The following is a 13,232-nucleotide window of genomic DNA, read 5'->3' on the forward strand; positions in this document are numbered from 1 at the left end:
AGAAGTCCTGCCATTAATTAATGCTTCAATCTTAAATATGATCAACCTATCTCTAATAATCGGCTATGTACCACAGGCCTTCAAGCTGGCTGTAGTTAAACCTTTACTCAAAAAGCCATCTCTAGACCCAGCAGTCTTAGCTAATTATAGGCCAATCTCCAACCTTCCTTTCATATCAAAAATCCTTGAAAGAGTAGTTGTCAAACAGCTAACAGATCATCTGCAGAGGAATGGCTTATTTGAAGAGTTTCAGTCAGGTTTCAGAGTTCATCACAGCACAGAAACCGCTTTAGCGAAGGTTACAAATGATCTTCTTATGGCCTCTGACAGTGGACTCATCTCTGTGCTTGTCCTGCTAGGCCTTAGTGCAGCGTTCGATACTGTTGACCATAATATCCTATTAGAGCGATTAGAGCATGCTGTAGATATTACAGGTACTGCACTCCAGTGGTTTGTATCATATCTGTCTAATAGACTACAATTTGTTCATGTAAATGGAGAGTCCTCTTCACCCACTAAGGTCAATTATGGAGTTCCACAGGGTTCAGTGCTAGGACCAATTCTGTTTACATTATACATGCTTCCCCTAGGCAGTATCATTAGAAGACATAGCATACATTTTCACTGCTATGCAGATGACACCCAGCTCTATCTGTCCATGAAGCCAGATAACACACACCAATTAGTTAAAGTGCAGGAATGTCTTAAAGACATAAAGACCTGGATGGCCGCTAACTTTCTGCTTCTTAATTCAGATCAAACTGAGGTTATTGTACTCGGCCCTGAAAATCTTAGAAATATGGTATCTAAGCAGATTCTTACTCTGGATGGCATTACCTTGGCCTCCAGTTATACTGTGAGGAACCTTGGAGTCATTTTTGACCAAGACATGTCCTTCAATGCACATATTAAACAAATATGTAAGACTGCTTTCTTTCATTTGTGCAACATCTCTAAAGTTAGAAATATCCTGTCTCTTAGTGACGCTGAAAAACTAGTTCATGCATTTGTTACTTCCAGGCTGGACTACTGTAATTCATTATTATCAGAATGTCCTAAAAACTCCCTGAAAAGCCTTCAGCTAATCCAAAATGCTGCAGCAAGAGTACTGACAGGGACTAGAAAGAGAGCAGATTTCTCCTGTTTTGGCTTCCCTTCATTGGCTTCCTGTTAAATCCAGAATTAAATTCAAAATTCTACTCCTCACATACAAGGTCTTAAATAATCAGGCCCCATCTTATCTTAATGACCTTGTAGTACCATATCACCCTATTAGAGCACTTCGCTCTCACACTGCAGGCTTACTTGTTGTTCCTAGAGTATTTAAAAGTAGAATGGGAGGCAGAGCCTTCAGTTTTCAGGCCCCTTTTCTGTGGAACCAGCTTCCAGTTTGGATTCGGGAGACAGACACTATCTCTACTTTCAAGATTAGGCTTAAAACGTTCCTTTTAGCTGAAGCATATAGTTAGGGCTGGACCAGGTGACCCTGAATCCTCCCTTAGTTATGCTGCAATAGACGTAGGCAGCCGGGGATTCCCATGATGCATTGAGTTTTTCCTTTCCAGTCACCTTTCTCACTCAGTATGTGTTAATAGACCTCTCTGCATTGAATCATATCTGTTATTAACCTCTGTCTCTCTTCCACAGCATGTCTTTCATCCTGTTTTCCTTCTCTCACCCCAACCAGTCGCAACAGATGGCCGCCCCTCCCTGAGCCTGGTTCTGCCAGAGGTTTCTTCCTGTTAAAAGGGAGTTTTTCCTTCCCACTGTCGCCAAAGCGCTTGCTCATAGGTGGTCATATGATTGTTGGGTTTTTCTCTGTATCTATGAAGCGCCTTGAGGCGACTTTTTTTGTGATTTGGTGCTATATAAATAAAATTGAATTGAAATTGAATTGTACTTCTGTGACATTTACCGTTGCTTAGTTAATTAAGTGACTTAATTACTCACTTTTATTTACTAATTGAATTACTAAATGAAGCTGGAATTGTGCATTCTGCAGTTTTTAATAGTGTGTTATTAGTTTTTAAAGAAACAATATGCATTTTATACTATATTGTAAAAAGTATAAGGTAAGTTGAATTTAAAATATAATTAATAAAGTGTTGACTTTTTTCATCAATTCTTGTAGATACACAGAGTCGAGACTGAGCCTGATGATCATACTGAATCAGATGACAGCGGCAGGAATCTCCAAGTTCAACTGCAGATTGCAGATGCAATTATATTAATGTAGATTAATATAAACTCTTCAAGGGTCAAAATCTGCACACACATCATTCTGCATAGTGAAGGTCAGACAATTTGTGCATTGATCTTGAGAAGTAAGACTCATTAATTAATAGTAATATAATTAGACAAATGTTGAAACTTTATATTTCGATACATTTTGTCAACAACAAAAGAAACCAAGCTGTGCAGGTACTGATAACTGAATCTAAAGACCTTCATTTTTGTCAAGATTTGCCTGATTTAACTGTTGTTACCCTTGCTTATAGCTCACCTTAATATGTATAAAAATGTGAAAAGTTTTTGATGTGTGTTAGAATGATTGTTTAATTGGCAAGGTTTGAACGAACAATTTTCAGAAGCCTCAAAATTCATCTGTTACTATTCCACGAATGATTGAAATAAAGTTCACCTCCATTTCAACATTGAATACGACTTTGGACATAAGAACTAAAAGGTGCTGTCCACGCATGTGTCCGCTAAGCCCCAGAAGGGTATAACCTGGGTCAAATGTGTTATTGTGTCTGACACACCTACAATATGAGGACTCGCAGAGTGACGTCACTGAAAGTGTGTTTAAAGTGTGTTAAGTTCCAAAACTGGCCAGTAGGCGGCGAAACTGAAAGTGAGCAAAAACGCTAAACACACTTAAACACACTTTTTCATAAAATTGTGATGTTTCAGGACTTTCGAGATTTTTGGTTTGGGAGCATGTTGGGAGCCTCTAGAACACTTTAGAAGGCTCAGAAAAATGAGGACCTCAAAAATGTCCTCATTTTTCTGAGCGTCCTCATTTTGTGAGTGTGTTATCATAAAATTGTCCTAAGATGTCATGAAAACAAGTACACACACACACACACACACACACACACACACACACACACACACACACACACACTGGCAAACACAACCAGCAGTACTGCTCAAGTGGTGCTAAATCATATATTCAGAGTAAACAATCCTTTAGATGGAAACAGGCAATTAGTTGTGCAAGCATACTGCATGGCTTAAAGCACTAATATGAACACTGAAGGTAAGAAAGCTGCAGAGACTCAGATAAATTCGGCAGTTTGGAAAAACGACCGCTTTCGTATGCAGGGGTTTAAAGAAGTCGACTGCAAATTGATCTTTCAGATTGATCTGTCTACTTCCTAATAAACACCAACTATTTGATTCACCAGCTTAACTGCAATTGATAAAAAAAATATATGATGTGACTCGTTTCATTTCCTCCACAGAAACTATGATAGAAAATTCTCTCGTTTTCTGGAAATCTGAAAAAAACAAAACCCTTTTTTTTAAATAATAAAACAAAATAACCTTTAAGAGAACACACATACTCTCTCTCTCTCACACACACACACACACACACACACACACACACACACACACACACACACACACACACACACACACACACACAAACACACTCATTTTCATATCTTAGTGCTTACCCTAACCCTACCCATCAAAAGTTAATGTCTACCCCACCCCATTAGCCTAAACCTAACCATAACCTAATTGTAAGCCTGACACTAAAAGCACATTTTGAGCCTCAAAAATACCTTCAAATTCGTGGGGACAGACATTTTGTCCCCATAAGTGACTGTTCGTCCCCACAAGTATAGTGCTATTCCAGTTGTCTGTCCTCACAAAGATGCCTAAACATGTACACACAAACAACACTGCTGAATTATAAAACGCCTCTTTCTGCTCAGGTGGGGAGCTGGTTAGCTTTGCATTGACATCACTTGAGCTCACTAGATCAGTTTATTAACAAACAATGACGAAGGTCTGAATTCCCCACCCTAACAAAATAATCATCACAACCAGAAATATGTTAATTTACCACAAGCTGCTTACGCAAACTATAAAAGGACTAATCAGCCAAAAATAATTAGGACCCCTGTAGGTTTGCAGTGAGTGTGCTTGGCCTTTAAACCCAGATGTCACCACAATGAGCTATTATGAACACAACACTGACATTTTAAGTAAGACTTGTGACAGATTTGAGAAATTTGGAGTAATTTTCAGAAATTTTCCCAGGTCACCTGGTACATGCAAATCCAAGTTGACAGAAACCTCTAATTTAGGTTTCTGTTAACTGTCATTATCAAATCACAGTTTAATGATCAGGAATGAAACAACATGGATAGAGCTGGTATAATATAAACATAAAATAAAGATCAAAGACAGAAAAGCACCTTATTCGTTGAAGGCAAAAAGAAAAGATGATAGAAGATAATGCATCCATAGAACAACAGTGCCCAAAACATCCTTCTAATTCAACTGAATTAAGATGGTTAAAACATCATTTTTATCAAAATGCAAAACACAAATATACATAATTATACTTTACAGCAAAGAAAACAATACAGATAAATTATAATTTAGTGCAGGTGTACAGAAATAAGGGGTTCAAAAAATTGTTACAATCACGACATCTGAACTGACAAAGAGGACATGGAGATGAAAATAAAGGATAAAGGAGCAAAAAATTGGAAAGAAAGTTTTACATGTGTGATCATGAGATGATATTTCCAGAGGCTCAGCAATGGAGTTACAAGGGTATTTTTGTTTCACAGAATGAAGTCAGCTGGCTGTCCGTAACCACAGAAGGTGTTCCAATGAGACGGTACTTTCTGGTTTTGTAGTTTCCCTTCCTAATATGGTCTTCAAAGCATCTAGTTACAGCAGCAAAGTGGAAGTTAGAAAGCTTATTATTAAATATCCAGTTGTGTAAAAGAACCGTAGCCTGTGGCATCAGCTCATCTGTAAATGTACCTAACTGAAAACAGAGCAATCTAACTTGAAGCTAATGGGTTTTAAAACACACCAGGCATTTTTTTAAACTAAAAAGCCACTCATGCCTAAATCAAGAACCAGGGCTCAAATTCAGAAGAGCATCCAATTTCGACTTAATCAGTTCACTGTTTGCTTAAATTAAATTTTTGTGTCTGAATAATGGAGGGAAATGATTTCTGCACATATAATGTAATTATTAAAAAAGAAAAGAAATGTATCTCCTTGGTGACATGCATCTGCACTCCAAAAAACTGACATTAGATCTTGAAGATTAGATACCCTTGAGGCTTTTTTTTTTTTTTTTTTTTGGCTGCTCCTTTTAGGAGTTGGCATAGCAGATCATCTCCCACCCTGTTTCCCTAGATATGGAGGCATTTAGCAATTTTAAAGCTAAATTAGTTGATAATGACCTAAAAAGAGAGTTCAGATATCAGAGAAAAACAGTGTAAGTGTTATGTGATCAGCTAATACTAGCTTTCTTTGTTAGCAAAGTGCATCCAGACTGTGTACATCTGGGTTTCTTGGACTGCAAACCATCCTATTCATCCGATAATTGCATTAAAAATGTCAAGACGTGCACATGGTCACACCCAGCAGAGAGCTAAAGCATCTACAGCTGCCTGTTGGGCACTCATCTGCCTTTAGGCATGTATTTAAGACTTTTGATTTAATTTAAACAAGGGAATTATATAAAAATGCCCACATTTAGGTGTGGAGAAGAAAAATTATGTATAGAAATTAAAATGTGTTTTTTGGGCCAGATTTTAAATATGCTTATTTCAGATGTAAAGTTGGCCATTTTAAACCCTATGGAACCCAGCCTCAAGTGGCTATTTGAGTAACTGCAGTTTTTGAATGCATCATTATTTCAGCATCAAAGGTTTTCATTTGGTGCCAGTAATATATGGATGCTGTTCTACAGCGATATGTGCTTCATAAAAAAAAAAAACTCTTTTTTTCCATTGTCAAGCATACATGGGTAATTTTTGCATACCAACGCCTACATTTCTTCAGCAGTATGCCAGAATGCTTCATGTTGCTGATGGCTGCTATGACAGTTACAGCCTCTATATGGCTGTATTGATGTTCAGTGAGTACAGAGAGGTAGTGCTGCCTAGAGCCTCAATGCACAATTCCCCAAATACTTGTGTTAAAAGAGCAAACGAAAATGCACGCAAGTATTTTTAGGGATATTGTCTTTGTCAGCCTGTTTGAAGCAGCCTCATTACATGTCTGAATTGTGACAAATGGGCAACTAAAGCTGAACAAGTATTTCAAACTTTGTTAAAAAACCCCAAAAACAACGTAATCTGCAGCAGCATGACATGAAGAGTGGCCTCTATGACTGCTCATTGAAACTGCAAAAAGCCAGAAAACTAACTTTCCATGTCTTGCATTTGTCAGTGTGAGTTACCTTACACAGAGACACAGGAAAACACAGACAGAATTATTCATGTGGAGGACTATTCATACTGCCAAGAACTGCTTTCAAAAACTTCAAGTCTCTTGTTTCACAGAGAAGTCACCAGTACTTTTTGGTTCATGCGGCACTATATCTGTCACCGTCTGATAGCTGCGACTTGTAGCCAGTGGGGAAAACATCACAAGACCTCAAAGCTCTGCAAGGATGCAGACACCCGCACAAGCAGCAAGTCCCACAAACATAAACCATTGTGTACACTTCACAATATCTCATGTCCCGAGGGATGTAAGCCTCACTGTAATTGCCCTTATGAGACAGGAGACCTATAACTTAGCTTTGTTTATATGTATCCCCATCAGCCCCTAACTTCTTGTCTGCTTGTGGTTGAGGTCTCATTTCATTATATTTAAAGGCTCATTCTTAACATTCTTAACTAACCCTCTCATTTTGCATTAAAAGTTGTTTTGAAGCAGTGTAAGGATGAAATAACATGTTATCGTCCATTCCAGCATCCTTCCTCTTACTTTATTGCAAATTGCTGTACCTGTCACACTTGGTGGAAGAGCTTCAGAGCTCAATACAAAACTGTTTTTGGGTGATAACTGCTTCACAGCACTTGATTGTACATGGTGGGAGAAAAAGTAGTTGGGGGGTTGGTACAAAAGTTGACACACAGAAAAGGTCACAAAGCAGACAGTGCAATATGTGTCTTGCAACCTACTGTGGCCCCAGGGGACCCCAGACAGACAGTTTCCCATAGAATGTATCCAGCTGCTTTGGCATGTGCATGTGTGACATGACAAAGTTCATAAAGTCTGAGAGACATTTAGAGAGCATATATTTCCATTCAGAGAGATCTACACGTGGAGCATCATCCAGAAAGAGGTTTAATTTACACGTACGCACCTGCATGACAAGAATAAATGTTGACTAGACAGACAGCCGACTGCCACAATAAATAGCCCCGTAAATCTACTGAGCTACCTACTGTCTGTGTGAATGTGAGCGTCTGCATCACCCCGGGGACGTAAGTTTGTGGTCGGATGAGTGGTGGTTGCTAGTTCGCTATCTGTCTGCATTCCTGAGCCAGACGCAATAACAAGACAACACAGTACCAATACAAACACACACCATGCCACAGAGAATAACTGGGTGGAAGTGAATATAAAGATGTACTTATTGTGGCATCTCATTCAGCATTCACCCACCGTCCATCCTTTCTTTTCTTTTTTTTCACTTGTCTCACTTCTGCTTCTGGTCCACAACTCTGGCTTACAGCCTAGAATCATAATACAGTGTAATTATGTTAAAAAGTTTTACTTTTACCCAGAGCAGCCAGTGATGCCAAGCCCTCTGATTACCTGTATTTCACTGCATTTGATCACTCTGTTTACTTCCTCTGAGAATAGACCACTGCTCCAAATATACTACAGTGAAGGTATGACTTCTCAACCCACAGATAGTCTGGCTAAGAATAACTGTGAGAGTTTAATTTGTGGTCATATCTAAATGTGGATTACAGTGCGTCACACTGCCTACCACTAAAAGACTTCGTCTCACACATTGTACTTACATATGTACAAATATGGATAAATGTATGAACACCAAAGAGCCAATGAAATAGAACAGAAATAGAAGAGTTAGAGTACAGTGGGACTTTATACAGTAGCTTTAGGCTGTGACGCAAGAAAACAAAATGTTTTGCCCAGATTTGAAGAGTGGAAAGATGTTATTTAACTGAAACTTTTTATTAAAATATATTTTTTATCATATAATACACAACATATGTTTGTTTGTTTTTTTATTAAAACATAAAGATTCCAGTAAGATCAAATCAAACTCTTGGTCCACAATAAACAATGTTTCCATGCAATTTACATAAACCACAGAAGACAAAGACTGACATCAGTGGACAAAGAAGTATAGATATACATAGATTAGGCAGACATCTTATACGTCAAACAGTCAGTGAGAATGTAAATGGGGTTCTAAGTGCTAAACCATGAAAACTAAATTGTGCCAGGTTGGTTTATTTGAAGAAGAGACATTTAATCTATCTTGGCTTGTACATGGATTTCTTCTTATTATTGTTATTATTGCAAATCCCCAAATAAACAAGCAAACAAAAACATGAAGTGGAGAAATGTCACCATATTAAAGATTTAAAAACATCTTTGTATATGCTTAATTATAAACTAGATGCTTAACAAAAATGAAAATTTCATGTTTTCTCCTGGAGATGGTGGCGTTTCTTGGTTCATCCTATTTTTCGGGGGGTTTTTTTAGTTTTGCATTTGAACTATTGGCTAAAATTTTAATATTAAGACATTTAATATTATGTTAAAGTGTTATTAATTTACTATATTTTCATTGTAGCATGCAAAGCGTTAATGCAGTTCAACTCCCCATTGGGGAGGACAATGATGGTGATGCTACAGCTCAGAAACTCCACTAAAGGTGCTTGTTGCTGGCTATGTGGTTGAGAGGATGCTAGTAACTAGTGTTGAGCTAAGTGTTTGATGCCACCATTTCTATCGTTTGATGTTTCTAACGTAGAATCGCTGTGGTCATCAAGTCTCTTTTTGGCCGGTTTTCATCTTTGTTTTGAATTGTCGGCTTTGTGTTCATAAGTAAACACTAATAGAAAGATTGTATATGTGTCCTCATGACTTATTTACCTGCTGGAGTAATTAAGCAAGGACTTAATCGTTTAAGTGCTTCTTACTTTTAAGATTACTTATTGAGTAACGACTCCAACATTGCTAGCAACATTGAGTCCCCATGCACTTAGGTTAAGTCATTATACTTAGTAGGCTTACCGCACTCTGAACAATGAACATAAACAAGCTAACTGCAAATTGGTGCTTATTTTTTAGCAATGCAACAATACTCTAATGAGTACATTTTACCAGCAGATACTGCACCCTGGTCCTTTGTCTGTCATATCCCTGATAGAACACAAAGAAGCTTACACCTCATATGATACACTTTATCCACCCCATATATTTAATCAATCAGTAACAACAAATTGCAGTGAAATAATAATAATGAAAGCAAATAAGATTCCACTTGCCAGAAAAGTATAAAGGCTATTGAGATATACATGACAACTGTAGGATAATCCATTTCTCTGCTCTCTTTCTTTGCTCTGTGAAAAAACAACGTCAAAACTCCTCAGAAAAGGATTTGTTGTTGGTCAATAATCATGTATCCATAAAATGAGAAACAAATGTAAACCGGGCTGTGTTCTTCCTGTTTGTGGCCACACTTATGCATTCTGCTGGTGGCCAGACTCAGGGATGATTCCTGCTCGCTGCATGTTTTAAATGAAAATGGTGCTTTAATGTCAGAAACTCAGCAGCTCTATATAACGCCCACCTTTGACTGGTTATCAACACTGTTAGCCTGGTAGAAGTCGTAGGCAGATTGCAGACAGACAAGCGGCCACCTACTCAGCCCACTCAGCCAGTCAGAAGTACATCCAGACTCAAGCCATTGCCCTGAGGCTTGAATGCATGCAGAGGCAAGAGTCAGTCAGACTGCACTCCCTTTGCACAAGAATGCTTTATAGTGATGCAGACATGACCGAAAAGGCACAGAAGTTATTAGACCAATAGAAGCAGGGGGTGAGAAAAGACTGATAACCAGCTGCCCAGAGAAAATGAGCGAAGCTACAGGCATCAAACACAGCTAGGGAGGCACTGGCTCTACATATTTTCTGTTCAGCTAAAATTCAGCATGATTGAAATTCACAAACTAAACTACATTGCCGCTTTCCTTTTTCATTTCTAGTCAAAAAGAACATTACTTAAAGGGAGCAGTTTGGTTAATTTGCAAGTTTAAATTTAAAATTGGAAGTCAGGTAAATTGAAGGTGCACAACAACTGAAATTCAACCGGTCTTTCTGAGTCAGTGTCTCACTCTGTCTCTGTTATGTGTTTCAGTGTGCAGGCATATCTTAACTTTGAGGATGGAATCCTTCACAGGAATCCTTCTGACCAGAGGCGGGAACTGATGGAGAAGCTGAAAAGAAGACAGAATAGTCACACACAATGAATGTGCAAGAGTCACACAGGGAGATGAAGTGAGCAGAAAAGTGATTCTGCCTTGAAAAAGATGAAAATGGGAGCGAATGGGAGCCGAGATGTAGAGGCCCAAACTGAAAAGTGTTTTATTCTATCTCTGTTAGGATGATATAAAGCACTATCTCATAAAAGCATTTAAAAAAAGAAAAATCCATGCCCAAATTCTCTGATTAAGTTTACTTACAAAATTTATAGATAAGTTTTCAACTTTCTAAATTAATATCTTAATTAATTACCATAAACAAATCATTATCATGTTTTGATAAACAGTATTGCTCATGCTAATGTGACTCAAAATAGAACTGAATCCCCTCCAAACGATTGCTTCTTGAGGATTTTTGCTGAAGGTACGGTACGTCCTATCGTGCCTTCAAGCAATCGTGCCTCATACTGTGCAGCATCAGATACAATGGAAGTCACAGCATGAAATGACAAGCGTGGCACTTGATGACACTCTGCACCTCAAGGGTCTCTTTTGTTTCCAGTCTACCCATGTCTCTGGATTAATGGGGCATTGCTGTCAAAATGCTAAATGTAGCACCTGCAGCTATAGATAGTGAAAGCTTTATTGCATGGCGCTAACTCGTACAAGGCTAGTTTGAAGAAATATTCTTATTTCTGCATAGATGAGAAGATCAATACTCCTGCCATTGCTGTGTATTGAGTTGCTGCAAGGAGGTAATTAACATAAAGCTTGTTCGTCTTTGTTGCCCTGCTTTAAGTTATGCTAAACTGAGCTGAGCTAGCGGCTTCCAGATCCACCTCTGTGAGTGGTAGGCTAATGGTCTAATCAGCTAAATCCTAAGAAAGAAAACAACCATTAAATGCATCTAAATAAATTAATAATAATAATAATAATATATACATCACTAGTTAATATCTAACATGACAGCATAGCAATATATTCTGTGCCACAGTGCTGCACCAAAATCCTCTATTCATTCTGTAATTAAAGTACTATTTTAACAATTATCGGTATTGAAAATTTGATTTGTCAGTGGCTATGTCACCATATAAGTAGTCCTCAATTATGTGCAATCCGTTAAATCTGTTTAGAGGCAATAAAGTGACCTAGTTTGATCATGAAATCTAGGTCAAACTTATGAATTACAGCCCCAGAAGAGAGTGAAGGTACACAGCATTGTTCAGATCTTTAGTGCATAGAGATTTCTACAGATCTTATATGCAGAAGCACTGAAGAAAAAAAAGATTTTGAGCCAAATAATTTGTCTTTGGCTGTCACGTATCCTGTATCATAATACAGCTGTAACATTATCACTGATTATTATGATTTCTAGTTGTGTAGGCTCATGTCTCTATAGACATGCATGGGTTCTGAGCCCTCGCTCCCCTTGAGCAATTGGGCTGATGCATTGTTTTTTTTCTAGAGTAGTGACCAATGGAGCAACTTGTGCATAATCCGAGTATAAAGTTGGAGCCACTGGCAGTTAGCTTAGCTTTGTTTAGCATAAAGACTTGATGCCTTTATGCTAAACAGCAAGCTGGTTGAAAAAGATGCAGGCGCTATGCTAATCGCTGCCTCGCAGCAGCTCAACATGCAGAAATGACAATGAAACTGATTATTTCATCTAAACAGAAACATTAACATTTCACAAAACTATTCTTTTATGAGTTAGTGGCTCTGCAATAAAGCTTTCGTGATCAAAATAGCTGCAGGTGCTACATTTAGCATTTTGACAGAAATATGCCATTAATACTATATATTAATGGCATATTAGAAAGACAGGAGACATGTTGATTCATACATATATAGAGATGTAGATGTATTTGAGTGGTGGGTAATGATCTAACCATCTAATCCTAAACCAGAAAGTTAAAAAATAGAGAAAATAATTTTTGAAAAACTGGTAAATTTCTAAAACAAGCAGAGTTCCTTTCTCCTTGGTGCATTAGACTTTCTCAAACTCCTTTACAAACTCCTTTAATTCCTTTCTCCATTTTGGCATCTGTTTGTTTCCCTCACCATTCCTGCTCCAGCTGCCTGGAAAACATGACAGCATCTCAAATACCTTTCCAGGACCAGGGGTTCCCACTCCTGTTGTGTGGCCTACTAACATGGACTCGTCAAACTCCAGATGTCCCTGCCCTGATGGGCGGCAGTGTTTTTCCAGATAAAGGTGTATGCGTGTGTTTGCCTGGGTGCCACCCTAACAGTTGTTAGACTGCCCAGAAAACATTAAACTAATCTTGTGTCCAGATGCTCACCGTATCTGTGTGTGCCCACATCAATGTGTTTTCTGCAATATCAGCTGAATAAGCTGCCATAAATACACACCCTTACAACAAACACTAGCATGCATTTACAGTCTGTATTGGAAGCTGCTGTTTTAATGTGACAACAGAAGAACAAAGAGTAATAACAGAAATCCAGAGGTCCGAACACATTTCTGAAGGCTATGGATGGAGATAGTTTTCGGAGCTCTTCGGTTAATTGTGTATTCCAGGATGACTCAATAACCCAGTCCCCATCTGACCCCTTTGCACTTTTTGTTTAAGCATTTGTGTGGAGGGCCTACCACATTAACTGCTGTTCAAAGTCAACTAAACTGAAGTGAGTGATTAAGCACCTGTTTTTTGTTGATATGCTGGAAACTCCACACTGACAGATAATAGTCCCATATGATTAATTCAGAAGGACTCCATCAGTAACACTCTGAAAACTAAACAAG

Source organism: Aulonocara sp. 'chitande type north' Nkhata Bay, linkage group LG1, assembly GCF_057382095.1.
Source record: "Aulonocara sp. 'chitande type north' Nkhata Bay isolate Kocher_YH1m ecotype deep benthic linkage group LG1, A_spYH_male_GT1.1, whole genome shotgun sequence".
In the NCBI taxonomy this organism is placed as follows: domain Eukaryota; kingdom Metazoa; phylum Chordata; class Actinopteri; order Cichliformes; family Cichlidae; genus Aulonocara; species Aulonocara sp. 'chitande type north' Nkhata Bay.